We start from the raw sequence: 26,484 nt of genomic DNA, 5'->3' as shown, positions 1-26,484 counted from the left end.
TAAAAATTTTGAAATTTAATTTTATTTATTTTTTTATACAGCAGGTTATTCTTAGTTATCTATTTCATGCATATACATGTATACAGGTCAATCCCAATCTCCCAACTCATCCCACCACCACCACCCCATGGCTTCCCCCACTTGGTGTCCATACGTTTGTTCTCTACCTCTGTCTCTATTTCTGCCCTGCAAACTAGTTCATTTGTACCATTTTTCTAGTTTCCACATATGTGCATTAATATACAATATTTGTTTTTCTCTTTCTGACTTACTTCACTCTGTATGACAGTCTCTAGATCCATCGACTTCTCTACAAATGACCCAGTTTCATTCCTTTTTATGGCTCAGTAATATTCCATTTTATATATGTACCACATCTTTATCCATTCGTCTGTCTGTGGGCATTTAGGTTGCTTCCATTACCTGGCTATTGTAAATAGTGCTGCAATGAACATTGTGGTGAATGTGTCTTTGTGATTTATGGTTTTCTCTGGGTATATGCCCAGAAGTGGGATTGCTGGATCCTATGGTAATTCTCTTTTTAGTTTTTTAAAGGAACCTCATTACTGTTATCCATAGTTACTGTATCAATTTACATGCCCACCAATAGCGGAAGAGGGTTCCTTTTGTCCACACCCTCCCCAGAATTTGTTGTTTGTAGATTTTCTGATGATCCCGATTCTAACAGGAGTGAGGTCATACCTCATTGTAGTTTTGATTTGCATTTCTCTAATAATTAGTGATGTTGAGCAGCTTTTCATGTGCGTCTTGGCCATCTCTGTGTCTTCTTGGAAGAAACGTCTATTTAGATCTTCTGCCCATTTTTGTATTGGGTTGTTTGTTTTATTAATATTAAGCTGCATGAGCTGTTTATATATATTGGAGATTAAACCTTTGTCCATTGATTCTTTTGCGAACGTTTTCGCCCATTCTGAGGGTTGCCTTTTTCCATTCCCGTTTTTTTAACCAAGAAAGAAAGAAAGCAAAAGAAGCAGAACACTAATGTGCGTAAAATATGCCTCTTGAAACTGTCATTTTGAAATATGGACGTCTTTTGAATTTTTTGGGCGATATATGACCCCAGGATTTGTTTTCAGGGCAGGTGTCATTTACAGGCCTGTCATGATTTTGAATATCCACTGACCATTAGCGCTAGGATGAAAGCTGCTGTTGTGTGAAACGGCCACAAGGTGGAAGCAGTTCTCCCTTACCAAATCTGGTTACTAGGGCAGCAGAGCCTCAATGGAATTCACGTTCTAGATTGGAATTTAGAACGGAATGGGCCAGGAGAAAGCCCCTCAAGTTTGTCTCACTACTTCTTGTTTGTGTTTTGAATTTATTTTTTTTATTTTTTATTACAGCAAGTTTGATTACAACGTTTGGCTTGTTTTTGGTGTGCAAGATGTGTTTCTTTTACACATATACATATGTCTGTTCTTCCTGGGATCCTTTTCCCATGTACGTTATGACAGAATGTTGAGTAGTCTTCTCTTCGTATTCCGTAGGTCTTTGGTGATTATATATTTCACCTGTGTTTGTATCTGTCTGTTAACCCCAATATCGTAATGAATTCAATCCTCACACCTTTCCTTTGGTGAACCATAAGTTTGTTTAATGAATCTGTGATTGCCCTTCTCCGTGGAAATATCTGCCCTGGTATCAATTTATAGGTAACACCTATAAGTGATATGATATGATATGTATCTTTCACTTTCTGACTTACTACAAGTCACGTGATTACCTCTAGACTCATCTACGGTGCTGCAAATGGCATTGTGTGCTTTTTTTCCTTGGCGAATATTCTGTCTTAGCGAGTTCCATTTTCTGCAATGTGATTCCCTGAGGGCTGAGGATTAGCTGACATGGGCAGCCTGACCCTGCCGGCAAGCCCTCCCCAGGTGTGCCTGGGTTGAGGTCAATATAAACAGCACTCCAGGCAGCAATAGCCCCTGCAGCTGTGCCTGACTCCATATTCTCTGCCCCGTCAGCAGTCTCGGGGCTGTGCTGGTGGGAGGGTGTGAGTGTCCACGGCTTTGTGGGTGGCCCGGTGTGAGTGGGGCTCTGCTGGACTTTCTGCAGGAGTTGCCAGGCTGCCACCTGTAAAGAAGAGGATGTGTCACCCATAACTTCCACTGGAATTTCTCTCCGGGCTGAGGTGAGGAAGGAAAAAAAGGAGTGGGGGCCGGGACAGGAGGGGTATCTCAGGCAGGGAAATGGAAAGCTTCCAGAAGAGCGCCCGGGGCCAGGACCATCCTGGCTGGCCTGCAGGCATCAAGTTGGCCAGCGTGCTGTCGCTGGTGTGGCTCCATGGCCCTTCCTCTAAGTTTTCAAGCACTTGTACATATTCAGGTGTTTTACCTGGGAAGGGAGGGAAAATTTCAACAGCAGCTGGCCTGGGGCTCAGCTCACGTTTACTCACAGAGGCCTCGGCATGGTCACCCAGCTTTGCGATGAGGACGCTCCTTGCGTGGCGGGGCAGGGCTGCTGGCTGTATGAGAGATGATTCCACACCTCTGACCAATTTCAGAATTGTTTACCGCTGGAGCAAGTGCCTTTGTAGGGATTTACTCTGTATAACTGTTAGGTTCCGGTTTTTTTTTTTTTGGTTCGAGTTAGATTTTATTCCTCTTTTATGTATATATTGATATAAGCATGGAAATAATTCATTCATATAAATACATCTGTGTGAATGGAAGAACTTTTTCCTGTTTTATTTTTAAATTTTATTTTTAAAAATTTTGAAATTTAATTTTATTTATTTTTTTATACAGCAGGTTATTCTTAGTTATCTATTTCATGCATATACATGTATACAGGTCAATCCCAATCTCCCAACTCATCCCACCACCACCACGCCATCTCTTCCCCCACTTGGTGTCCATACGTTTGTTCTCTACCTCTGTCTCTATTTCTGCCCTGCAAACTAGTTCATTTGTACCATTTTTCTAGGTTCCACCTATATGCATTAATATACAATATTTGTTTTTCTCTTTCTGACTTCTTCCCTCTGTATGACAGTCTCTAGATCCATCGACTTCTCTACAAATGACCCAGTTTCATTCCTTTTTATGGCTCAGTAATATTCCATTTTATATATGTACCACATCTTTATCCATTCGTCTGTCTGTGGGCATTTAGGTTGCTTCCATTACCTGGCTATTGTAAATAGTGCTGCAATGAATATTGTGGTGAATGTGTCTTTGTGATTTATGGTTTTCTCTGGGTATATGCCCAGAAGTGGGATTGCTGGATCCTATGGTATTTCTCTTTTTAGTTTTTTAAAGGAACCTCCATACTGTTCTCCATAGTGACTGTATCAATTTACATGCCCACCAATAGCGGGAGGGTTCCTTTTGTCAACACCGTCCCCAGAATTTGTTGTTTGTAGATTTTCTGATGATCCCGATTCTAACAGGAGTCACGTCATACATCATTGTAGTTTTGATTTGCATTTCTCTAATAATTAGTGATGTTGAGCAGCTTTTCATGTGCGTCTTGGCCATCTCTGTGTCTTCTTGGAAGAAACGTCTATTTAGATCTTCTGCCCATTTTTGTATTGGGTTGTTTGTTTTATTAATATTAAGCTGCATGAGCTGTTTATATATATTGGAGATTAAACCTTTGTCCATTGATTCTTTTGCGAACGTTTTCGTCCATTCTGAGGGTTGCCTTTTTCCATTCCCGTTTTTTTAACCAAGAAAGAAAGAAAGCAAAAGAAGCAGAACACTAATGTGCGTAAAATATGCCTCTTGAAACTGTCATTTTGAAATATGGACGTCTTTTGAATTTTTTGGTCGATATATGACCCCAGGATTTGTTTTCAGGGCAGGTGTCATTTACAGGCCTGTCATGATTTTGAATATCCACTGACCATTAGCGCTGGGATGAAAGCTGCTGTTGTGTGAAACGGCCACAAGGTGGAAGCAGTTCTCCCTTACCAAATCTGGTTACTAGGGCAGCAGAGCCTCAATGGAATTCACGTTCTAGATTGGAATTTAGAACGGAATGGGCCAGGAGAAAGCCCCTCAAGTTTGTCTCACTACTTCTTGTTCGTGTTTTGAATTTAATTTTTTTATTTTTTATTACAGCAAGTTTGATTACAACGTTTGGCTTGTTTTTGGTGTGCAAGATGTGTTTCTTTTACACATATACATATGTCTGTTCTTCCTGGGATCCTTTTCCCATGTACGTTATGACAGAATGTTGAGTAGTCTTCTCTTGGTATTCCGTAGGTCTTTGGTGATTATATATTTCACATGTGTTTGTATCTGTCTGTTAACCCCAATATCGTAATGAATTCAATCCTCACACCTTTCCTTTGGTGAACCATAAGTTTGTTTAATGAATCTGTGATTGCCCTTCTCCATGGAAATATCTGCCCTGGTATCAATTTATAGGTAACACCTATAAGTGATATGATATGATATGTATCTTTCACTTTCTGACTTACTACAAGTCACGTGATTACCTCTAGACTCATCTACGGTGCTGCAAATGGCATTGTGTGCTTTTTTTCCTTGGCGAATATTCTGTCTTAGCGAGGTCCATTTTCTGCAATGTGATTCCCTGAGGGCTGAGGATTAGCTGACATGGGCAGCCTGACCCTGCCGGCAAGCCCTCCCCAGGTGTGCCTGGGTTGAGGTCAATATAAACAGCACTCCAGGCAGCAATAGCCCATGCAGCTGTGCCTGACTCCATATTCTCTGCCCCGTCAGCAGTCTCGGGGCTGTGCTGGTGGGAGGGTGTGAGGGTCCACGGCTTTGTGGGTGGCCCGGTGTGAGTGGGGCTCTGCTGGACTTTCTGCAGGAGTTGCCAGGCTGCCACCTGTAAAGAAGAGGATGTGTCACCCATAACTTCCACTGGAATTTCTCTCCGGGCTGAGGTGAGGAAGGAAAAAAAGGAGTGGGGGCCGGGACAGGAGGGGTATCTCAGGCAGGGAAATGGAAAGCTTCCAGAAGAGCGCCCGCGGCCAGGACCATCCTGGCTGGCCTGCAGGCACCAAGTTGGCCAGCGTGCTGTCGCTGGTGTGGCTCCATGGCCCTTCCTCTAGGTTTTCAAGCACTTGTACATATTCAGGTGTTTTACCTGGGAAGGGAGGGAAAATTTCAACAGCAGCTGGCCTGGGGCTCAGCTCACGTTTACTCACAGAGGCCTCGGCACGGTCACCCAGCTTTGCGATGAGGACGCTCCTTGCGTGGCGGGGCAGGGCTGCTGGCTGTATGAGAGATGATTCCCCACCTCTGACCAATTTCAGAATTGTTTACCGCTGGAGCAAGTGCCTTTGTAGGGATTTACTCTGTATAACTGTTAGGTTCCGGGTTTTTTTTTTTTGGTTCGAGTTAGATTTTATTCCTCTTTTATGTATTTATTGATATAAGCATGGAAATAATTCATTCATATAAATACATCTGTGTGAATGGAAGAACTTTTTCCTGTTTTATTTTTAAATTTTATTTTTAAAAATTTTGAAATTTAATTTTATTTATTTTTTTATACAGCAGGTTATTCTTAGTTATCTATTTCATGCATATACATGTATACAGGTCAATCCCAATCTCCCTACTCATCCCACCAGCACCACGCCATCTCTTCCCCGACTTGGTGTCCATACGTTTGTTCTCTACCTCTGTCTCTATTTCTGCCCTGCAAACTAGTTCATTTGTACCATTTTTCTAGGTTCCACCTATATGCATTAATATACAATATTTGTTTTTCTCTTTCTGACTTCTTCCCTCTCTATGACAGTCTCTAGATCCATCGACTTCTCTACAAATGACCCAGTTTCATTCCTTTTTATGGCTCAGTAATATTCCATTTTATATATGTACCACATCTTTATCCATTCGTCTGTCTGTGGGCATTTAGGTTGCTTCCATTACCTGGCTATTGTAAATAGTGCTGCAATGAATATTGTGGTGAATGTGTCTTTGTGATTTATGGTTTTCTCTGGGTATATGCCCAGAAGTGGGATTGCTGGATCCTATGGTATTTCTCTTTTTAGTTTTTTAAAGGAACCTCCATACTGTTCTCCATAGTGACTGTATCAATTTACATGCCCACCAATAGCGGAAGAGGGTTCCTTTTGTCCACACCGTCCCCAGAATTTGTTGTTTGTAGATTTTCTGATGATCCCGATTCTAACAGGAGTCACGTCATACATCATTGTAGTTTTGATTTGCATTTCTCTAATAATTAGTGATGTTGAGCAGCTTTTCATGTGCGTCTTGGCCATCTCTGTGTCTTCTTGGAAGAAACGTCTATTTAGATCTTCTGCCCATTTTTGTATTGGGTTGTTTGTTTTATTAATATTAAGCTGCATGAGCTGTTTATATATATTGGAGATTAAACCTTTGTCCATTGATTCTTTTGCGAACGTTTTCGTCCATTCTGAGGGTTGCCTTTTTCCATTCCCGTTTTTTTAACCAAGAAAGAAAGAAAGCAAAAGAAGCAGAACACTAATGTGCGTAAAATATGCCTCTTGAAACTGTCATTTTGAAATATGGACGTCTTTTGAATTTTTTGGTCGATATATGACCCCAGGATTTGTTTTCAGGGCAGGTGTCATTTACAGGCCTGTCATGATTTTGAATATCCACTGACCATTAGCGCTGGGATGAAAGCTGCTGTTGTGTGAAACGGCCACAAGGTGGCAGCAGTTCTCCCTTACCAAATCTGGTTACTAGGGCAGCAGAGCCTCAATGGAATTCACGTTCTAGATTGGAATTTAGAACGGAATGGGCCAGGAGAAAGCCCCTCAAGTTTGTCTCACTACTTCTTGTTCGTGTTTTGAATTTAATTTTTTTATTTTTTATTACAGCAAGTTTGATTACAACGTTTGGCTTGTTTTTGGTGTGCAAGATGTGTTTCTTTTACACATATACATATGTCTGTTCTTCCTGGGATCCTTTTCCCATGTACGTTATGACAGAATGTTGAGTAGTCTTCTCTTGGTATTCCGTAGGTCTTTGGTGATTATATATTTCACCTGTGTTTGTATCTGTCTGTTAACCCCAATATCGTAATGAATCCAATCCTTACACCTTTCCATTGGTGAACCATAAGTTTGTTTAATGAATCTGTGATTGCCCTTCTCCATGGAAATATCTGCCCTGGTATCAATTTGTAGGTAACACCTATAAGTGATATCATACGATATGTGTCTTTCAGTTTCTGACTTACTACAAGTCACGTGATTACTTCTAGACTCATCTACGGTGCTGCAAATGGCATTGTGTCCTTTTTTTCCTTGGCTAATATTCTGTCTTAGCGAGGTCCATTTTCTGCAATGTGATTCCCTGAGGGCTGAGGATTAGCTGACCTGGGCAGCCTGACACTGCCGGCAAGCCCTCCCCAGGTGTGCCTGGGTTGAGGTCAATATAAACAGCACTCCAGGCAGCAATAGCCCCTGCAGCTGTGCCTGACTCCATATTCTCTGCCCCGTCAGCAGTCTCGGGGCTGTGCTGGTGGGAGGGTGTGAGGGTCCACGGCTTTGTGGGTGGCCCGGTGTGAGTGGGGCTCTGCTTGACTTTCTGCAGGAGTTGCCAGGCTGCCACCTGTAAAGAAGAGGATGTGTCACCCATAACTTCCACTGGAATTTCTCTCCGGGCTGAGGTGAGGAAGGAAAAAAAGGAGGGGGGGCCGGGACAGGAGGGGTATCTCAGGCAGGGAAATGGAAAGCTTCCAGAAGAGCGCCCGGGGCCAGGACCATCCTGGCTGGCCTGCAGGCACCAAGTTGGCCAGCGTGCTGTCGCTGGTGTGGCTCCATGGCCCTTCCTCTAGGTTTTCAAGCACTTGTACATATTCAGGTGTTTTACCTGGGAAGGGAGGGAAAATTTCAACAGCAGCTGGCCTGGGGCTCAGCTCACGTTTACTCACAGAGGCCTCGGCACTGTCCCCCAGCTTTGCGATGAGGATGCTCCTTGCGTGGGGTGTGGGGCTGGTGGCTGTATGAGAGATGATTCCCCACCTCTGACCAATTTCAGAATTGTTTACCTCTGGAGCAAGTGCCTTTGTAGGGATTTACTCTGTATAACTGTTAGGTTCCGGTTTTTTTTTTTTGGTTCGAGTTAGATTTTATTCCTCTTTTATCTATTTATTGATATAAGCATGGAAATAATTCATTCATATAAATACATCTGTGTGAATGGAAGAACATTTTTCTGTTTTATTTTTAAATTTTATATTTAAAAATTTTGAAATTTAATTTTATTTATTTTTTTATACAGCAGGTTATTCTTAGTTATCTATTTCATGCATATACATGCATACAGGTCAATCCCAATCTCCCAACTCATCCCACCACCACCACCCCATGGCTTCCCCCACTTGGTGTCCATACGTTTGTTCTCTACCTCTGTCTCTATTTCTGCCCTGCAAACTAGTTCATTTGTACCATTTTTCTAGGTTCCACATATATGCATTAATATACAATATTTGTTTTTCTCTTTCTGACTTACTTCCCTCTGTATGACAGTCTCTAGATCCATCGACTTCCCTACAAATGACCCAGTTTCATTCCTTTTTATGGCTCAGTAATATTCCATTTTATATATGTACCACATCTTTATCCATTCGTCTGTCTGTGGGCATTTAGGTTGCTTCCATTACCTGGCTATTGTAAATAGTGCTGCAATGAATATTGTGGTGAATGTGTCTTTGTGATTTATGGTTTTCTCTGGGTATATGCCCAGAAGTGGGATTGCTGGATCCTATGGTAATTCTCTTTTTAGTTTTTTAAAGGAACCTCCATACTGTTCTCCATAGTGACTGTATCAATTTACATGCCCACCAATAGCGGAAGAGGGTTCCTTTTGTCCACACCGTCCCCAGAATTTGTTGTTTGTAGATTTTCTGATGATCCCGATTCTAACAGGAGTCACGTCATACATCATTGTAGTTTTGATTTGCATTTCTCTAATAATTAGTGATGTTGAGCAGCTTTTCATGTGCGTCTTGGCCATCTCTGTGTCTTCTTGTAAGAAACGTCTATTTAGATCTTCTGCCCATTTTTGTATTCGGTTGTTTGTTTTATTAATATTAAGCTGCATGAGCTGTTTATATATATTGGAGATTAAACCTTTGTCCATTGATTCTTTTGCGAACGTTTTCGTCCATTCTGAGGGTTGCCTTTTTCCATTCCCGTTTTTTTAACCAAGAAAGAAAGAAAGCAAAAGAAGCAGAACACTAATTTGTGTAAAATATGCCTCTTGAAACTGTCATTTTGAAATATGGACGTCTTTTGAATTTTTTGGTCGATATATGACCCCAGGATTTGTTTTCAGGGCAGGTGTCATTTACAGGCCTGTCATGATTTTGAATATCCACTGACCATTAGCGCTGGGATGAAAGCTGCTGTTGTGTGAAACGGCCACAAGGTGGCAGCAGTTCACCCTTATCAAATCTGGTTACTAGGGCAGCAGAGCCTCAATGGAATTCACGTTCTAGATTGGAATTTAGAACGGAATGGGCCAGGAGAAAGCCCCTCAAGTTTGTCTCACTACTTCTTGTTCGTGTTTTGAATTTAATTTTTTTAATTTTTTTATTACAGTAAGTTTGATTACAACGTTTGGCTTGTTTTTGGTGTGCAAGATGTGTTTCTTTTACACATATACATATGTCTGTTCTTCCTGGGATCCTTTTCCCATGTACGTTATGACAGAATGTTGAGTAGTCTTCTCTTGGTATTCCGTAGGTCTTTGGTGATTATATATTTCACCTGAGTTTGTATCTGTCTGTTAACCCCAATATCGTAATGAATCCAATCCTCACACCTTTCCATTGGTGAACCATAAGTTTGTTTAATGAATCTGTGATTGCCCTTCTCCATGGAAATATCTGCCCTGGTATCAATTTGTAGGTAACACCTATAAGTGATATCATACGATATGTGTCTTTCAGTTTCTGACTTACTACAAGTCACGTGATTACCTCTAGACTCATCTACGGTGCTGCAAATGGCATTGTGTCCTTTTTTTCCTTGGCTAATATTCTGTCTTAGCGAGGTCCATTTTCTGCAATGTGATTCCCTGAGGGCTGAGGATTAGCTGACCTGGGCAGCCTGACCCTGCCGGCAAGCCATCCCCAGGTGTGCCTGGGTTGAGGTCAATATAAACAGCATTCCAGGCAGCAATAGCCCCTGCAGCTGTGCCTGACTCCATATTCTCTGCCCCGTCAGCAGTCTCGGGGCTGTGATGGTGGGAGGGTGTGAGGGTCAACGGCTTTGTGGGTGGCCCGGTGTGAGTGGGGCTCTGCTTGACTTCCTGCAGGAGTTGCCAGGCTGCCACCTGTAAAGAAGAGGATGTGTCACCCATAACTTCCACTGGAATTTCTCTCCGGGCTGAGGTGACGAAGGAAAAAAAGGAGTGGGGGCCGGGACAGGAGGGGTATCTCAAGCAGGGAAATGGAAAGCATCCAGAAGAGCGCCCGGGGCCAGGACCATCCTGGCTGGCCTGCAGGCACCAAGTTGGCCAGCGTGCTGTCGCTGGTGTGGCTCCATGGCCCTTCCTCTAGGTTTTCAAGCACTTGTACATATTCAGGTGTTTTACCTGGGAAGGGAGGGAAAATTTCAACAGCAGCTGGCCTGGGGCTCAGCTCACGTTTACTCACAGAGGCCTCGGCACGGTCCCCCAGCTTTGCGATGAGGATGATCCTTGCGTGGGGGGGCTGGGCTGGTGGCTGTATGAGAGATGATTCCCCACCTCTGACCAATTTCAGAATTGTTTACCTCTGGAGCAAGTGCCTTTGTAGGGATTTACTCTGTATAACTGTTAGGTTCCGGATTTTTTTTTTTGGTTCGAGTTAGATTTTATTCGTCTTTTATGTATTTATTGATATAAGCATGGAAATAATTCATTCATATAAATATACCTGTGTGAATGGAAGAACTTTTTCCTGTTTTATTTTCAAATTTTATTTTTAAAAATTTTGAAATTTAATTTTATTTATTTTTTTATACAGCAGGTTATTCTTAGTTATCTATTTCATGCATATACATGTATACTGGTCAATCCCAATCTCCCAACTCATCCCACCACCACCACCCCATGGCTTCCCCCACTTGGTGTCCATACGTTTGTTCTCTACCTCTGTCTCTATTTCTGCCCTGCAAACTAGTTCATTTGTACCATTTTTCTAGTTTCCACATATGTGCATTAATATACAATATTTGTTTTTCTCTTTCTGACTTACTTCCCTCTGTATGACAGTCTCTAGATCCATCGACTTCTCTACAAATGACCCAGTTTCATTCCTTTTTATGGCTGAGTAATATTCCATTTTATATATGTACCACATCTTTATCCATTCGTCTGTCTGTGGGCATTTAGGTTGCTTCCATTACCTGGCTATTGTAAATAGTGCTGCAATGAACATTGTGGTGAATGTGTCTTTGTGATTTATGGTTTTCTCTGGGTATATGCCCAGAAGTGGGATTGCTGGATTCTATGGTAATTCTCTTTTTAGTTATTTAAGGGAACCTCCATACTGTTCTCCATAGTGACTGTATCAATTTACATGCCCACCAATAGCGGAAGAGGGTTCCTTTTGTCCACACCGTCCCCAGAATTTGTTGTTTGTAGATTCTCTGATGATCCCGATTCTAACAGGAGTGAGGTCATACCTCATTGTAGTTTTGATTTGCATTTCTCTAATAATTAGTGATGTTGAGCAGCTTTTCATGTGCGTCTTGGCCATCTCTGTGTCTTCTTGGAAGAAACGTCTATTTAGATCTTCTGCCCATTTTTGTATTGGGTTGTTTGTTTTATTAATATTAAGCTGCATGAGCTCTTTATATATATTGGAGATTAAACCTTTGTCCATTGATACTTTTGCGAACGTTTTCGCCCATTCTGAGGGTTGCCTTTTTCCATTCCCGTTTTTTAACCAAGAAAGAAAGAAAGCAAAAGAAGCAGAACACTAATGTGCGTAAAATATGCCTCTTGAAACTGTCATTTTGAAATATGGACGTCTTTTGAATTTTTTGGTCGATATATGACTCCAGGATTTGTTTTCAGGGCAGGTGTCATTTACAGGCCTCTAATGATTTTGAATATCCACTGACCATTAGCACTGGGATTAAAGCTGCTGTTGTGTGAAACGGCCACAAGGTGGAAGCAGTTCTCCCTTCCCAAATCTGTTTACTAGGGCAGCAGAGCCTCAAAGGAATTCACGTTCTAGATTGGAATTTAGAACGGAATGGGCCAGGAGAAAACCCCTCAAGTTTGTCTCACTACTTCTTGTTCGTGTTTTGAATTTAATTTTTTTAATTTTTTTATTACAGCAAGTTTCATTACAACGTTTGGCTTGTTTTTGGTGTGCAAGATGTGTTTCTTTTACACATATACATATGTCTGTTCTTCCTGGGATCCTTTTCCCATGTACGTTATGACAGAATGTTGAGTAGTCTTCTCTTGGTATTCCGTAGGTCTTTGGTGATTATATATTTCACCTGTGTTTGTATCTGTCTGTTAACCCCAATATCGTAATGAATCCAAACCTCACACCTTTCCATTGGTGAACCATAAGTTTGTTTAATGAATCTGTGATTGCCCTTCTCCATGGAAATATCTGCCCTGTTATCAATTTGTAGGTAACACCTATAAGTGATATCATACGATATGTGTCTTTCAGTTTCTGACTTACTACAAGTCACGTGATTACCTCTAAACTCATCTACGGTGCTGCAAATGGCATTGTGTCCTTTTTTTCTTTGGCTAATATTCTGTCTTAGCGAGGTCCATTTTCTGCAGTGTGATTCCCTGAGGGCTGAGGATTTGCTGACCTGGGCAGCCTGACCCTGCCGGCAAGCCCTCCCCAGGTGTGCCTGGGTTGAGGTCAATATAAACAGCACTCCAGGCAGCAATAGCCCCTGCAGCTGTGCCTGACTCCATATTCTCTGCCCCGTCAGCAGTCTCGGGGCTGTGCTGGTGGGAGGGTGTGAGGGTCCACGGCTTTGTGGGTGGCCCGGTGTGAGTGGGGCTCTGCTGGACTTTCTGCCGGAGTTGCCAGGCTGCCACCTGTAAAGAAGAGGATGTGTCACCCATAACTTCCACTGGAATTTCTCTCCCGGCTGAGGTGAGGAAGGAAAAAAAGGAGTGGGGGCCGGGAAAGGAGGGGTATCTCAGGCAGGGAAATGGAAAGCTTCCAGAAGAGCGCCCGGGGCCAGGACCATCCGGGCTGGCCTGCAGGCACCAAGTTGGCTAGCGTGCTGTCGCTGGTGTGGCTCCACGGCCCTTCCTCTAGGTTTTCAAGCCCTTGTACATATTCAGGTGTTTTACCTGGGAAGGGAGGGAAAATTTCAGCAGCAGCTGGCCTGGGGCTCAGCTCACGTTTACTCACAGAGGCCTCGGCACGGTCCCCCAGGTTTGCGATGAGGACGCTCCTTGCGTGGGGGGGCGGGGCTGCTGGCTGTATGAGAGATGATTCCCCACCTCTGACCAATTTCAGAATTGTTTACCGCTGGAGCAAGTGCCTTGGTAGGGTTTTCCTCTGTATAACTGTTAGGTTCCGTTTTTTTTTTTTTTGTTCGAGTTAGATTTTATTCCTCTTTTATGTATATATTGATATAAGCATGGAAATAATTCATTCATATAAATACATCTGTGTGAATGGAAGAACATTTTTCTGTTTTATTTTTAAATTTTATTTTTAAAAATTTTGAAATTTAATTTTATTTATTTTTTTATACAGCAGGTTATTCTTAGTTATCTATTTCATGCATATACATGCATACAGGTCAATCCCAATCTCCCAACTCATCCCACCACCACCACCTCCCCATGGCTTCCCCCACTTGGTGTCCATACGTTTGTTCTCTACCTCTGTCTCTATTTCTGCCCTGCAAACTAGTTCATTTGTACCATTTTTCTAGTTTCCACATATGTGCATTAATATACAATATTTGTTTTTCTCTTTCTGACTTACTTCCCTCTGTATGACAGTCTCTAGATCCATCGACTTCTCTACAAATGACCCAGTTTCATTCCTTTTTATGGCTCAGTAATATTCCATTTTATATATGTACCACATCTTTATCCATTCGTCTGTCTGTGTGCATTTAGTTTGCTTCCATTACCTGGCTATTGTAAATAGTGCTGCAATGAACATTGTGGTGAATGTGTCTTTGTGATTTATGGTTTTCTCTGGGTATATGCCCAGAAGTGGGATTGCTGGATCCTATGGTAATTCTGTTTTTAGTTTTTTAAAGGAACCTCCATACTGTTCTCCATAGTGACTGTATCAATTTACATGCCCACCAATAGCGGAAGAGGGATCCTTTTGTCCACACCCTCCCCAGAATTTGTTGTTTGTAGATTTTCTGATGATCCCGATTCTAACAGGAGTGAGGTCATACCTCATTGTAGTTTTGATTTGCATTTCTCTAATAATTAGTGATGTTGAGCAGCTTTTCATGTGCGTCTTGGCCATCTCTGTGTCTTCTTTGAAGAAACGTCTATTTAGATCTTCTGCCCATTTTTGTATTGGGTTGTTTGTTTTATTAATATTAAGCTGCATGAGCTCTTTATATATATTGGAGATTAAACCTTTGTCCATTGATTCTTTTGCGAACGTTTTCGCCCATTCTGAGGGTTGCCTTTTTCCATTCCCGTTTTTTTAACCAAGAAAGAAAGAAAGCAAAAGAAGCAGAACACTAATGTGCGTAAAATATGCCTCTTGAAACTGTCATTTTGAAATATGGACGTCTTTTGAATTTTTTGGTTGATATATGACCCCAGGATTTGTTTTCAGGGCAGGTGTCATTTACAGGCCTCTAATGATTTTGAATATCCACTGACCATTAGCGCTGGGATTAAAGCTGCTGTTGTGTGAAACGGCCACAAGGTGGCAGCAGTTCTCCCATACCAATTCTGGTTACTAGGGCAGCAGAGCCTCAATGGAATTCACGTTCTAGATTGGAATTTAGAACGGAATGGGCCAGGAGAAAGCCCCTCAAGTTTGTCTCACTACTTCTTGTTTGTGTTTTGAATTTAATTTTTTTATTTTTTATTACAGCAAGTTTCATTACAACGTTTGGCTTGTTTCTGGTGTGCAAGATGTGTTTCTTTTACACATATACATATGTCTGTTCTTCCTGGGATCCTTTTCCCATGTACGTTATGACAGAATGTTGAGTAGTCTTCTCTTGGTATTCCGCAGGTCTTTGGTGATTATATATTTCACCTGTGTTTGTATCTGTCTGTTAACCCCAATATCGTAATGAATCCAATCCTCACACCTTTCCATTGGTGAACCATAAGTTTGTTTAATGAATCTGTGATTGCCCTTCTCCATGGAAATATCTGCCCTGGTATCAATTTGTAGGTAACACCTATAAGTGATATCATACGATATGTGTCTTTCAGTTTCTGACTTACTACAAGTCACGTGATTACCTCTAGACTCATCTACGGTGCTGCAAATGGCATTGTGTCCTTTTTTTCTTTGGCTAATATTGTGTCTTAGCGAGGTCCATTTTCTGCAGTGTGATTCCCTGAGGGCTGAGGATTTGCTGACCTGGGCAGCCTGACCCTGCCGGCAAGCCCTCCCCAGGTGTGCCTGGGTTGAGGTCAATATAAACAGCACTCCAGGCAGCAATAGCCCCTGCAGCTGTGCCTGACTCCATATTCTCTGCCCCGTCAGCAGTCTCGGGGCTGTGCTGGTGGGAGGGTGTGAGCGTCCACGGCTTTGTGGGTGGCCCGGTGTGAGTGGGGCTCTGCTGGACTTTCTGCAGGAGTTGCCAGGCTGCCACCTGTAAAGAAGTGGATGTGTCACCCATAACTTCCACTGGAATTTCTCTCCCGGCTGAGGTGAGGAAGGAAAAAAAGGAGTGGGGGCCGGGAAAGGAGGGGTATCTCAGGCAGGGAAATGGAAAGCTTCCAGAAGAGCGCCCGGGGACAGGACCATCCGGGCTGGCCTGCAGGCACCAAGTTGGCTAGCGTGCTGTCGCTGGTGTGGCTCCACGGCCCTTCCTCTAGGTTTTCAAGCCCTTGTACATATTCAGGTGTTTTACCTGGGAAGGGAGGGAAAATTTCAGCAGCAGCTGGCCTGGGGCTCAGCTCAAGTTTACTCACAGAGGCCTCGGCACGGTACCCCAGCTTTGCAATGAGGACGCTTCGTGCGTGGGGGGCGGGGCTGCTGGCTGTATGAGAGATGATGCCCCACCTCTGACCAATTTCAGAATTGTTTACCGCTGGAGCAAGTGCCTTGGTAGGGTTTTCCTCTGTATAACTGTTAGGTTCCGTTTTTTTTTTTTGTTCGAGTTAGATTTTATTCCTCTTTTATGTATATATTGATATAAGCATGGAAATAATTCATTCATATAAATACATCTGTGTGAATGGAAGAACATTTTTCTGTTTTATTTTTAAATTTTATTTTTAAAAATTTTGAAATTTAATTTTATTTATTTTTTTATACAGCAGGTTATTCTTAGTTATCTATTTCATGCATATACATGCATACAGGTCAATCCCAATCTCCCAACTCATCCAACCACCACCACCCCATGGCTTCCCCCACTTGGTGTCCATACGTTTGTTCTCTACCTCTGTCTCTATTTCTGCCCTGCAAACTAGTTCATTTGTACCATTTTTCTAGGTTCCACATATATGCATTAATATACAATATTTGTTTTTCTCTTTCTGACTTACTTCACTCTGTATGACAGTCTCTAGATCCATCGTCTTCTCTACAAACGACCCAGTTTCATTCCTTTTTATGGCTCAGTAATATTCCATTTCATATATGTACCACATCTTTTTCCATTTGTCTGTCTGTGGGCATTTAGGTTGCTTCCATTCCCTGGCTATTGTAAATAGTGCTGCAATGAACATTGTGGTGAATGTGTCTTTGTGATTTATGGTTTTCTCTGGGTATATGCCCAGAAGTGGGATTGCTGGATCCTATGGTAATTCTCTTTTTAGTTTTTTAAAGGAACCTCCATACTGTTCTCCATAGTGACTGTATCAATTTACAGGCCCACCAATAGTGGAAGAAGGTTCCTTTTGTCCACATCGTCCCCAGAATTTGTTGTTTGTAGATTTTCTGATGATCCCGATTCTAACAGGAGTGAGGTCATACCTCATTGTAGTTTTGATTTGCATTTCTCTAATAATTAGTGATGTTGAGCAGCTTTTCATGTGCGTCTTGGCCATCTCTGTGTCTTCTTGGAAGAAACGTCTATTTAGATCTTCTGCCCATTTTTGTATTGGGTTGTTTGTTTTATTAATATTAAGCTGCATGAGCTGTTTATATATATTGGAGATTAAACCTTTGTCCATTGATTCTTTTGCGAACGTTTTCGCCCATTCTGAGGGTTGCCTTTTTCCATTCCCGTTTTTTTAACCAAGAAAGAAAGAAAGCAAAAGAAGCAGAACACTAATGTGCGTAAAATATGCCTCTTGAAACTGTCATTTTGAAATATGGACGTCTTTTGAATTTTTTGGTTGATATATGACCCCAGGATTTGTTTTCAGGGCAGGTGTCATTTACAGGCCTCTAATGATTTTGAATATCCACTGACCACTAGCGCTGGGATTAAAGCTGCTGTTGTGTGAAACGGCCACAAGGTGGCAGCAGTTCTCCCTTACCAAATCTGGTTACTAGGGCAGCAGAGCCTCAATGGAATTCACGTTCTAGATTGGAATTTAGAACGGAATGGGCCAGGAGAAAGCCCCTCAAGTTTGTCTCACTACTTCTTGTTCGTGTTTTGAATTTAATTTTTTTAATTTTTTTATTACAGCAAGTTTGATTACAACCTTTGGCTTGTTTTTGGTGTGCAAGATGTGTTTCTTTTACACATATACATATGTCTGTTCTTCCTGGGATCCTTTTCCCTTGTACGTTATGACAGAATGTTGAGTAGTCTTCTCTTGGTATTCCGTAGGTCTTTGGTGATTATATATTTCACCTGTGTTTGTATCTGTCTGTTAACCCCAATATCGTAATGAATCCAAACCTCACACCTTTCCATTGGTGAACCATAAGTTTGTTTAATGAATCTGTGATTGCCCTTCTCCATGGAAATATCTGCCCTGGTATCAATTTGTAGGTAACACCTATAAGTGATATCATACGATATGTGACCTTCCGTTTCTGACTTACTACAAGTCACGTGATTACCTCTAGACTCATCTACGGTGCTGCAAATGGCATTGTGTCCTTTTTTTCCTTGGCTAATATTCTGTCTTAGCGAGGTCCATTTTCTGCAATGTGATTCCCTGAGGGCTGAGGATTAGCTGACCTGGGCAGCCTGACCCTGCCGGCAAGCCCTCCCCAGGTGTGCCTGGGTTGAGGTCAATATAAACAGCACTCCAGGCAGCAATAGCCCCTGCAGCTGTGCCTGACTCCATATTCTCAGCCCTGTCAGCAGTCTCGGGGCTGTGCTGGTGGGAGGGTGTGAGGGTCCACGGCTTTGTGGGTGGCCCGGTGTGAGTGGGGCTCTGCTGGACTTTCTGCAGGAGTTGCCAGGCTGCCACCTGTAAAGAAGAGGATGTGTCACCCATAACTTCCACTGGAATTTCTCTCCGGGCTGAGGTGAGGAAGGAAAAAAAGGAGTGGGGGCCAGGACAGGAGGGGTATCTCAGGCAGGGTAATGGAAAGCTTCCAGAAGAGCGCCTGGGGCCAGGACCATCCTGGCTGGCCTGCAGGCACCAAGTTGGACAGCGTGCTGTCGCTGGTGTGGCTGCATGGCCCTTCCTCTAGGTTTTCAAGCACTTGTACATATTCAGGTGTTTTACCTGGGAAGGGAGGGAAAATTTCAACAGCAGCTGGCCTGGGGCTCAGCTCACGTTTACTCACAGAGGCCTTGGCACGGTCCCCCAGCTTTGCGATGAGGACGCTCCTTGCGTGGGGGGGCGGGGCTGCTGGCTGTATGAGAGATGATTCCCCACCTCTGACCAATTTCAGAATTGTTTACCGCTGGAGCAAGTGCCTTGGTAGGGTTTTACTCTGTATAACTGTTAGTTTCCGGTTTTTTTTTTTTGGTTCGAGTTAGATTTTATTCCTCTTTTATGTATTTATTAATATAAGCATGGAAATAATTCATTCATATAAATACATCTGTGTGAATGGAAGAACTTTTTCCTGTTTTATTTTTAAATTTTATTTTTAAAAATTTTGAAATTTAATTTTATTTATTTATTTATACAGCAGGTTATTCTTAGTTATCTATTTCATGCATATACATGTACACAGGTCAATCCCAATCTCCCAACTCATCCCACCACCACCACCCCATGGCTTCCCCCACTTGGTGTCCATACGTTTGTTCTCTACCTCTGTCTCTATTTCTGCCCTGCAAACTAGTTCATTTGTACCATTTTTCTAGTTTCCACATATGTGCATTAATATACAATATTTGTTTTTCTCTTTCTGACTTACTTCCCTCTGTATGACAGTCTCTAGATCCATCGACTTCTCTACAAATGACCCAGTTTCATTCCTTTTTATGGCTCAGTAATATTCCATTTTATATATGTACCACATCTTTATCCATTCGTCTGTCTGTGGGCATTTAGTTTGCTTCCATTACCTGGCTATTGTAAATAGTGCTGCAATGAACATTGTGGTGAATGTGTCTTTGTGATTTATGGTTTTCTCTGGGTATATGCCCAGAAGTGGGATTGCTGGATCCTATGGTAATTCTCTTTTTAGTTTTTTAAAGGAACCTCCATACTGTTCTCCATAGTGACTGTATCAATTTACATGCCCACCAATAGCGGAAGAGGGATCCTTTTGTCCACACCCTCCCCAGAATTTGTTGTTTGTAGATTTTCTGATGATCCCGATTCTAACAGGAGTGAGGTCATACCTCATTGTAGTTTTGATTTGCATTTCTCTAATAATTAGTGATGTTGAGCAGCTTTTCATGTGCGTCTTGGCCATCTCTGTGTCTTCTTTGAAGAAACGTCTATTTAGTTCTTCTGCCCATTTTTGTATTGGGTTGTTTGTTTTATTAATATTAAGCTGCATGAGCTGTTTATATATATTGGAGATTAAAGCTTTGTCCATTGATTCTTTTGCGAACGTTTTCGCCCATTCTGCGGGTTGCCTTTTTCCATTCCCATTTTTTTAACCAAGAAAGAAAGAAAGCAAAAGAAGCAGAACACTAATGTGCGTAAAATATGCCTCTTGAAACTGTCATTTTGAAATATGGATGTCTTTTGAATTTTTTGGTCGATATATGACCCCAGGATTTGTTTTCAGGGCGGGTGTCATTTACAGGCCTGTCATGATTTAGAATATCCACTGACCATTAGCGCTGGGATTAAAGCTGCTGTTGTGTGAAACGGCCACAATGTGGCAGCAGTTCTCCCATACCAATTCTGGTTACTAGGGCAGCAGAGCCTCAATGGAATTCACGTTCTAGATTGGAATTTAGAACGGAATGGGCCAGGAGAAAGCCCCTCAAGTTTGTCTCACTACTTCTTGTTTGTGTTTTGAATTTAATTTTTTTATTTTTTATTACAGCAAGTTTGATTACAACGTTTGGCTTGTTTCTGGTGTGCAAGATGTGTTTCTTTTACACATATACATATGTCTGTTCTTCCTGGGATCCTTTTCCCATGTACGTTATGACAGAATGTTGAGTAGTCTTCTCTTGGTATTCCGCAGGTCTTTGGTGATTATATATTTCACCTGTGTTTGTATCTGTCTGTTAACCCCAATATCGTAATGAATCCAATCCTCACACCTTTCCATTGGTGAACCATAAGTTTGTTTAATGAATCTGTGATTGCCCTTGTCCATGGAAATATCTGCCCTGGTATCAATTTGTAGGTAACACCTATAAGTGATATCATACGATATGTGTCTTTCAGTTTCTGACTTACTACAAGTCACGTGATTACCTCTAGACTCATCTACGGTGCTGCAAATGGCATTGTGTCCTTTTTTTCCTTGGCTAATATTCTGTCTTAGCGAGGTCCATTTTCTGCAGTGTGATTCCCTGAGGGCTGAGGATTTGCTGACATGGGCAGCCTGACCCTGCCGGCAAGCCCTCCCCAGGTGTGCCTGGGTTGAGGTCAATATAAACAGCACTCCAGGCAGCAATAGCCCCTGCAGCTGTGCCTGACTCCATATTCTCTGCCCCGTCAGCAGTATCGGGGCTGTGCTGGTGGGAGGGTGTGAGGGTCCACGGCTTTGTGGGTGGCCCGGTGTGAGTGGGGCTCTGCTGGACTTTCTGCAGGAGTTGCCAGGCTGCCACCTGTAAAGAAGAGGATGTGTCACCCATAACTTCCACTGGAATTTCTCTCCCGGCTGAGTTGACGAAGGAAAAAAAGGAGTGGGGGCCGGGAAAGGAGGGGTATCTCAGGCAGGGAAATGGAAAGCTTCCAGAAGAGTGCCCGGGGCCAGGACCATCCGGGCTGGCCTGCAGGCACCAAGTTGGCTAGCGTGCTGTCGCTGGTGTGGCTCCACGGCCCTTCCTCTAGGTTTTCAAGCCCTTGTACATATTCAGGTGTTTTACCTGGGAAGGGAGGGAAAATTTCAGCAGCAGCTGGCCTGGGGCTCAGCTCACGTTTACTCACAGAGGCCTCGGCACGGTACCCCAGCTTTGCGATGAGGACGCTTCGTGCGTGGGGGGCGGGGCTGCTGGCTGTATGAGAGATGATGCCCCACCTCTGACCAATTTCAGAATTGTTTACCGCTGGAGCAAGTGCCTTGGTAGGGTTTTCCTCTGTATAACTGTTAGGTTCCGTTTTTTTTTTTTGGTTCGAGTTAGATTTTATTCCTCTTTTATGTATATATTGATATAAGCATGGAAATAATTCATTCATATAAATACATCTGTGTGAATGGAAGAACATTTTTCTGTTTTATTTTTAAATTTTATTTTTAAAAATTTTGAAATTTAATTTTATTTATTTTTTTATACAGCAGGTTATTCTTAGTTATCTATTTCATGCATATACATGCATACAGGTCAATCCCAATCTCCCAACTCATCCCACCACCACCACCCCATGGCTTCCCCCACTTGGTGTCCATACGTTTGTTCTCTACCTCTGTCTCTATTTCTGCCCTGCAAACTAGTTCATTTGTACCATTTTTCTAGGTTCCACATATATGCATTAATATACAATATTTGTTTTTCTCTTTCTTACTTCACTCTGTATGACAGTCTCTAGATCCATCGACTTCTCTACAAATGACCCAGTTTCATTCCTTTTTATGGCTCAGTAATATTCCATTTCATATATGTACCACATCTTTTTCCATTCGTCTGTCTGTGGGCATTTAGGTTGCTTCCATTCCCTGGCTATTGTAAATAGTGCTGCAATGAACATTGTGGTGAATGTGTCTTTGTGATTTATGGTTTTCTCTGGGTATATGCCCAGAAGTGGGATTGCTGGATCCTATGGTAATTCTCTTTTTAGTTTTTTAAAGGAACCTCCATACTGCTCTCCATAGTGACTGTATGAATTTACATGCCCACCAATAGCGGAAGAGGGTTCCTTTTGTCCACATCGTCCCCAGAATTTGTTGTTTGTAGATTTTCTGATGATCCCGATTCTAACAGGAGTGAGGTCATACCTCATTGTAGTTTTGATTTGCATTTCTCTAATAATTAGTGATGTTGAGCAGCTTTTCATGTGTGTCTTGGCCATCTCTGTGTCTTCTTTGCAGAAACGTCTATTTAGTTCTTCTGCCCATTTTTGTATTGGGTTGTTTGTTTTATTAATATTAAGCTGCATGAGCTGTTTATATATATTGGAGATTAAACCTTTGTCCATTGATTCTTTTGCGAACGTTTTCGCCCATTCTGAGGGTTGCCTTTTTCCATTCCCGTTTTTTTAACCAAGAAAGAAAGAAAGCAAAAGAAGCAGAACACTAATGTGCGTAAAATATGCCTCTTGAAACTGTCATTTTGAAATATGGACGTCTTTTGAATTTTTTGGTTGATATATGACCCCAGGATTTGTTTTCAGGGCAGGTGTCATTTACAGGCCTCTAATGATTTTGAATATCCCCTGACCATTAGCGCTGGGATTAAAGCTGCTGTTGTGTGAAACGGCCACAAGGTGGCAGCAGTTCTCCCTTACCAAATCTGGTTACTAGGGCAGCAGAGCCTCAATGGAATTCACGTTCTAGATTGGAATTTAGAACGGAATGGGCCAGGAGAAAGCCCTTCAAGTTTGTCTCACTACTTCTTGTTTGTGTTTTGAATTTAATTTTTTTATTTTTTATTACAGCAAGTTTGATTACAACGTTTGGCTTGTTTCTGGTGTGCAAGATGTGTTTCTTTTACACATATACATATGTCTGTTCTTCCTGGGATCCTTTTCCCATGTACGTTATGACAGAATGTTGAGTAGTCTTCTCTTGGTATTCCGCAGGTCTTTGGTGATTATATATTTCACCTGTGTTTGTATCTGTCTGTTAACCCCAATATCGTAATGAATCCAATCCTCACACCTTTCCATTGGTGAACCATAAGTTTGTTTAATGAATCTGTGATTGCCCTTGTCCATGGAAATATCTGCCCTGGTATCAATTTGTAGGTAACACCTATAAGTGATATCATACGATATGTGTCTTTCAGTTTCTGACTTACTACAAGTCACGTGATTACCTCTAGACTCATCTACGGTGCTGCAAATGGCATTGTGTCCTTTTTTTCCTTGGCTAATATTCTGTCTTAGCGAGGTCCATTTTCTGCAGTGTGATTCCCTGAGGGCTGAGGATTTGCTGACATGGGCAGCCTGACCCTGCCGGCAAGCCCTCCCCAGGTGTGCCTGGGTTGAGGTCAATATAAACAGCACTCCAGGCAGCAATAGCCCCTGCAGCTGTGCCTGACTCCATATTCTCTGCCCCGTCAGCAGTATCGGGGCTGTGCTGGTGGGAGGGTGTGAGGGTCCACGGCTTTGTGGGTGGCCCGGTGTGAGTGGGGCTCTGCTGGACTTTCTGCAGGAGTTGCCAGGCTGCCACCTGTAAAGAAGAGGATGTGTCACCCATAACTTCCACTGGAATTTCTCTCCCGGCTGAGTTGACGAAGGAAAAAAAGGAGTGGGGGCCGGGAAAGGAGGGGTATCTCAGGCAGGGAAATGGAAAGCTTCCAGAAGAGTGCCCGGGGCCAGGACCATCCGGGCTGGCCTGCAGGCACCAAGTTGGCTAGCGTGCTGTCGCTGGTGTGGCTCCACGGCCCTTCCTCTAGGTTTTCAAGCCCTTGTACATATTCAGGTGTTTTACCTGGGAAGGGAGGGAAAATTTCAGCAGCAGCTGGCCTGGGGCTCAGCTCACGTTTACTCACAGAGGCCTCGGCACGGTACCCCAGCTTTGCGATGAGGACGCTTCGTGCGTGGGGGGCGGGGCTGCTGGCTGTATGAGAGATGATGCCCCACCTCTGACCAATTTCAGAATTGTTTACCGCTGGAGCAAGTGCCTTGGTAGGGTTTTCCTCTGTATAACTGTTAGGTTCCGTTTTTTTTTTTTGGTTCGAGTTAGATTTTATTCCTCTTTTATGTATATATTGATATAAGCATGGAAATAATTCATTCATATAAATACATCTGTGTGAATGGAAGAACATTTTTCTGTTTTATTTTTAAATTTTATTTTTAAAAATTTTGAAATTTAATTTTATTTATTTTTTTATACAGCAGGTTATTCTTAGTTATCTATTTCATGCATATACATGCATACAGGTCAATCCCAATCTCCCAACTCATCCCACCACCACCACCCCATGGCTTCCCCCACTTGGTGTCCATACGTTTGTTCTCTACCTCTGTCTCTATTTCTGCCCTGCAAACTAGTTCATTTGTACCATTTTTCTAGGTTCCACATATATGCATTAATATACAATATTTGTTTTTCTCTTTCTTACTTCACTCTGTATGACAGTCTCTAGATCCATCGACTTCTCTACAAATGACCCAGTTTCATTCCTTTTTATGGCTCAGTAATATTCCATTTCATATATGTACCACATCTTTTTCCATTCGTCTGTCTGTGGGCATTTAGGTTGCTTCCATTCCCTGGCTATTGTAAATAGTGCTGCAATGAACATTGTGGTGAATGTGTCTTTGTGATTTATGGTTTTCTCTGGGTATATGCCCAGAAGTGGGATTGCTGGATCCTATGGTAATTCTCTTTTTAGTTTTTTAAAGGAACCTCCATACTGTTCTCCATAGTGACTGTATGAATTTACATGCCCACCAATAGCGGAAGAGGGTTCCTTTTGTCCACATCGTCCCCAGAATTTGTTGTTTGTAGATTTTCTGATGATCCCGATTCTAACAGGAGTGAGGTCATACCTCATTGTAGTTTTGATTTGCATTTCTCTAATAATTAGTGATGTTGAGCAGCTTTTCATGTGTGTCTTGGCCATCTCTGTGTCTTCTTTGCAGAAACGTCTATTTAGTTCTTCTGCCCATTTTTGTATTGGGTTGTTTGTTTTATTAATATTAAGCTGCATGAGCTGTTTATATATATTGGAGATTAAACCTTTGTCCATTGATTCTTTTGCGAACGTTTTCGCCCATTCTGAGGGTTGCCTTTTTCCATTCCCGTTTTTTTAACCAAGAAAGAAAGAAAGCAAAAGAAGCAGAACACTAATGTGCGTAAAATATGCCTCTTGAAACTGTCATTTTGAAATATGGACGTCTTTTGAATTTTTTGGTTGATATATGACCCCAGGATTTGTTTTCAGGGCAGGTGTCATTTACAGGCCTCTAATGATTTTGAATATCCCCTGACCATTAGCGCTGGGATTAAAGCTGCTGTTGTGTGAAACGGCCACAAGGTGGCAGCAGTTCTCCCTTACCAAATCTGGTTACTAGGGCAGCAGAGCCTCAATGGAATTCACGTTCTAGATTGGAATTTAGAACGGAATGGGCCAGGAGAAAGCCCTTCAAGTTTGTCTCACTACTTCTTGTTTGTGTTTTGAATTTAATTTTTTTATTTTTTATTACAGCAAGTTTGATTACAACGTTTGGCTTGTTTTTGGTGTGCAAGATGTGTTTCTTTTACACATATACATATGTCTGTTCTTCCTGGGATCCTTTTCCCATGTACGTTATGACAGAATGTTGAGTAGTCTTCTCTTGGTATTCCGTAGGTCTTTGGTGATTATATATTTCACCTGTGTTTATCTGTTAACCCCAATATCGTAATGAATCCAATCCTCACACCTTTCCATTGGTGAACCATAAGTTTGTTTAATGAATCTGTGATTGCCCTTCTCCATGGAAATATCTGCCCTGGTATCAATTTGTAGGTAACACCTATAAGTGATATCATACGATATGTGTCTTTCAGTTTCTGACTTACTACAAGTCACGTGATTACCTCTAGACTCATCTACGGTGCTGCAAATGGCATTGTGTCCTTTTTTTCCTTGGCTAATATTCTGTCTTAGCGAGGTCCATTTTCTGCAATGTGATTCCCTGAGGGCTGAGGATTAGCTGACCTGGGCAGCCTGACCCTGCCGGCAAGCCCTCCCCAGGTGTGCCTGGGTTGAGGTCAATATAAACAGCACTCCAGGCA

The sequence above is a fragment of the Mesoplodon bidens genome (assembly GCF_964165515.1).
Source record: "Mesoplodon bidens genome assembly, contig: HAP1_SCAFFOLD_39, whole genome shotgun sequence".
In the NCBI taxonomy this organism is placed as follows: Eukaryota; Metazoa; Chordata; class Mammalia; order Artiodactyla; family Ziphiidae; genus Mesoplodon; species Mesoplodon bidens.
This window is presented reverse-complemented; position numbering follows the sequence as displayed.